This window comes from Triticum aestivum, chromosome 4D (assembly GCF_018294505.1).
Source record: "Triticum aestivum cultivar Chinese Spring chromosome 4D, IWGSC CS RefSeq v2.1, whole genome shotgun sequence".
Classification (NCBI taxonomy): domain Eukaryota; kingdom Viridiplantae; phylum Streptophyta; class Magnoliopsida; order Poales; family Poaceae; genus Triticum; species Triticum aestivum.
In genome coordinates, this window is record NC_057805.1 from 50,012,402 (window position 1) to 50,017,004 (window position 4,603).

Here is a 4,603-nt window from a genome sequence, read left to right on the forward strand (position 1 = left end):
ATTTTATCGACACCTCTATCTCTAAACATGTGGACATACTTCTCGTTATCGGCTTCCGCTTGAGGACAAGCGAGGTCTAAGCTTGGGGGAGATGATACGTCCATTTTGCATCATGCTTTTATATCGATATGTATCGCATTATGGGATGTTATTACACATTATGTCACAATACTTATGCCTTTTCTCTCTTATTTTACAAGGTTTACATGAAGAGGGAGAATGCCGACAGCTGGAATTCTGGGCTGGAAAAGAAGCAAATATTAGAGACCTATTCTGCACAGCTCCAAAGGTCCTAAAACTTCACGGAGGCACTTTTTGGAATTAATAAAAAATGCTGGCGAAAGAATCAACCAGAGGGGGCCCACACCCTGGCCACGAGGGTGGGGGCGCGCCCTAGCCCCCTGGGCGCACCCCGTGCCTCGTGGGCCACCTGGTAGGCCTCCGGTGCCCATCTTCTGCTATATGAAGTCTTTCATCCTGGAAAAAGGAAGAAGGAAGCTTTCGGGACGAAGCACCGCCGCCACGAGGCGGAACCTGGCGAAACCAATCTAGGGCTCCGGCGGAGCTGTTATGCCGGGGAAACATCCCTCCGGGAGGGGGAAATCATCACCATGGTCATCACCATCGATCCTCTCATCTCCATCAACATCTTCACCAGCACCATCTCCTCTCAAACCCTAGTTCATCTCTTGTATCCGATCTTTGTCTCAAAACCTCAGATTGGTACATGTGGGTTGCTAGTAGTGTTGATTACTCCTTGTAGTTGATGCTAGTTGGTTTATTTGGTGGAAGATCATATGTTCAGATCCTTTATGCATATTAATACCCCTATGATTATGAACATGAATATGATTTGTGAGTAGTTACGTTTGTTCCTGAGGACATGGGAGAAGTCTTTCTATAAGTAGTCATGTGAATTTAGTATTCGTTCGATATTTTGATGAGATGTATGTTGTCTTTCCTCTAGTGGTGTTATGTGAACGTCGACTACATGACACTTCACCATTGTTTGGTCCTAGAGGAAGGCATTGGGAAGTAATAAGTAGATGATGGGTTGCTAGAGTGACAGATGCTTAAACCCTAGTTTATGTGTTGCTTCGTAAGGGGCTGATTTGGATCCACATGTTTCATGCTATGGTTAGGTTTACCTTAATACTTCTTTTGTAGTTGCGGATGCTTGCAATAAGGGTTAATCATAAGTGGGATTCTTGTCCAAGGAAGGGCAGTAACCAAGCACCGGTCCACCCACATATCAAATTATCAAAGTAACGAACGTGAATCATATGAGCGTGATGAAAACTAGCTTGACGATAATTCCCATGTGTCCTCGGGAGCGCTTTCCTTTATATAAGAGTTTGTACAGGCTTGTCCTTTGCTACAAAAAGGATTGGGCCACCTTGCTGCACCTTGTTTACTTTTATTACTTGTCACCCGTTACAAATTACCTTATCACAAAACTATCGGTTACCAATAATTTCAGTGCTTGTAGAGAACACCTTACTGAAAACCGCTTGTCATTTCCTTCTGCTCCTCGTTCAGTTTGACACTCTTACTTATCGAAAGGACTACGATAGATCCCCTATACTTGTGGGTCATCAGGGAGGAGGAGGCCGTCCGGCCCTAGAGGGCGCACCAAGGGGGGAGGAATCCTCCTCGTAGTAGGAGTAGGGTTCCTCCTTTCCTAGTCCTACTAGGAGAGGGAAGGAAGGAGAGGGGGAGGGAGAGGGAAAGAGGGTCGCGCCCCCCTCCCCAAGTCCAATTCGGACTCCCTTGGGGGGGCGCCACCTCCTGGCTGCCGCCCTCTCTCTCCCCTAAAGCCCACTAAGGGCTCAATAACTTCCCGAGGGGGTTCCGATAACCCTCCGACACTCCGGTTTTATCCGAAACCTCCCGGAACACTTCCGGTGTCCGAACATAGCCATCCAATATATCTATATTTATGTCTCGACCATTTCGACACTCCTCGTCATGTCCGGGATCACATCCGGGACTCCAAACGACCTTCGGTACATCAAAACACATAAACTCATAATACCGATTGTCACCCAACGTTAAGCGTGCGGACCCTATAGGTTCGAGAACTATGTAGACATGACCGAGACTCATCTCCGGTCAATAACCAATAGCGGAACCTGGTTGCTCATATTGGCTCCTACATATTCTACGAAGATCTTTATCGGTCAAACCGCATAACAACATATGTTGTTCCCTTTGTCATCGGTATGTTACTTGCCCGAGATTCGATCGTCGGTATCTCAATACCTAGTTCAATCTCGTTACCGGCAAGTCTCTTTACTCGTTTTGTAATGCATCATCCCACAACTAACTCATTAGTCACATTACTTGCAAGGCTTATAATGATGTGTATTACCGAGAGGGCCTAGAGATACCTCTCCGACAATCGGAGTGACAAATCCTAATCTCGATCTATGCCAACTCAACAAACACCATCGGAGACACCTGTAGAGCATCTTTATAATCACCCAGTTACGTTGTGACGTTTGATAGCACACAAAGTGTTCCTACGGTATTCGGGAGTTGCATAATCTCATAGTCATAGGAACATGTATAAGTCATGAAGAAAGGAATAGCAACAAACTAAACGATCAAGTGCTAAGCTAACGGAATGGGTCAAGTCAATCACATCATTCTCTAATGATGTGATCCCGTTAATCAAATGACAAGTCATGTCTATGGCTAGGAAACTTAACCATCTTTGATTCAATGAGCTAGTCAAGTAGAGGCATACTAGTGACACTCTGTTTGTCTATGTATTCACACATGTACTAAGTTTCCAGTTAATACAATTCTAGCATGAATAATATATCATGATATAAGGAAATATAAATAACAACTTTATTATTGCCTCTAGGGCTTATTTCCTTTAGTCTCCCACTTGCACTAGAGTCAATAATCTAGTTTATACAGTAATGATTCTAACACCCATGGAGTCTTGGTGCTGATCATGTTTTGCTCGTGAGAGAGGCTTAGTCAACGGGTCTGCAACATTCAGATCCGTATGTATCTTGCAAATCTCTATGTCTCACTCCTTGACTTGATCGCGGATGGAATTGAAGCGTGTCTTGATGTGCTTGGTTCTCTTGTGAAATCTGGATTCCTTTGCCAAGACAATTGCACCAGTATTGTCACAAAAGATTTTCATTGGACCTGATGCACTAGGTATGACACCTAGATCGGATATGAACTCCTTCATCCAGAATCCTTCATTTGATGCTTCCGAAGCAGCTATGTACTGCGCTTCACACGTAGATCCCGCCACGACGCTTTGCTTAGAACTGCACCAACTTACAGCTCCACCGTTCAATATAAATACGTTTCCGGTTTGTGACTTAGAGTCATCCGGATCAGTGTCAAAGCTTGCATCGACGTAACCATTTACGACGAGATCTTTGGTACCTCCCTGCTAAACTAATAGCAAGGTACACATCAGGTCTGGTACACAGCATTGCATACATGATAGAACCTATGGCTGAAGCATAGGGAATGACTTTCATTTTCTCTCTATCTTCTGAAGTGGTCGGGCATTGAGTCTGACTCAACTTCACACCTTGTAACACAGGCAAGAACCCTTTCTTTGCTTGATCCATTTTGAATTTCTTCAAAACTTTGTCAAGATATGTGCTTTGTGAAAGTCCAATTAAGCGTCTTGATCTATCTCTATAGATCTTTATGCCCAATATATAAGCAGCTTCACCGAGGTATTTCATCGAAAAACTCATATTCAAGTATCCTTTTATGCTATCCAGAAATTCTATATCATTTCCAATCAACAATATGTCATCCATATATAATATTAGAAATGCTACACAGCTCCCACTCACTTTCTTGTAAATATAGGCTTCTCCAATGTATGTATAAAACCATATGCTTTGATCACACTATCAAAACGTTTATTCCAACTCTGAGATGCTTGCACCAGTCCATAGATGGATCGCTAGAGCTTGCACACTTTGTTAGCATCCTTTGGATTGATAAAACCTTTGGGTTGCATCATATACAACTCTTCTTCCAGAAATCCATTCAGGAATGCAGTCTTTACATCCATTTGCCAAATTTCATAATCATAAAATGCAGCAGTTGCTAACATGATTCGGACGGACTTAAGCATCGCTACGGGTGAGAAGGTCTCATCATAGTACTCCTTGAACTTGTCGAAAACCTTTCGCAACAAGTCGAGCTTTGTAGATAGTAACATTACCGTCAGCGTCAGTCTTCTTCTTGAAGATCCATTTATTCTTGATGGCTTGCCGATCATCGGGCAAGTCAACCAAAGTCCACACTTTGTTCTCATACAAGAATCCCATCTCAGATTTCATGGCCTCAATCCATTTTGCAGAATCTGGTCTCATCATCGCTTCCTCATAGTTCGTAGGTTCGTCATGGTCAAGTAACATGACCTCCAGAACTGGATTACTGTACCACTCTGGTGCGGATCTTACTTTGGTGACCTACGAGGTTCAGTAGTAACTTGATCTGAAGTTACATGATTATCATCATTAGCTTCCTCACTAATTGGTGTAGTAGTCACAGGAACTGGTTTCTGTGATGAACTACTTTCCAATAAGGGAGTAGGTACAGTTAC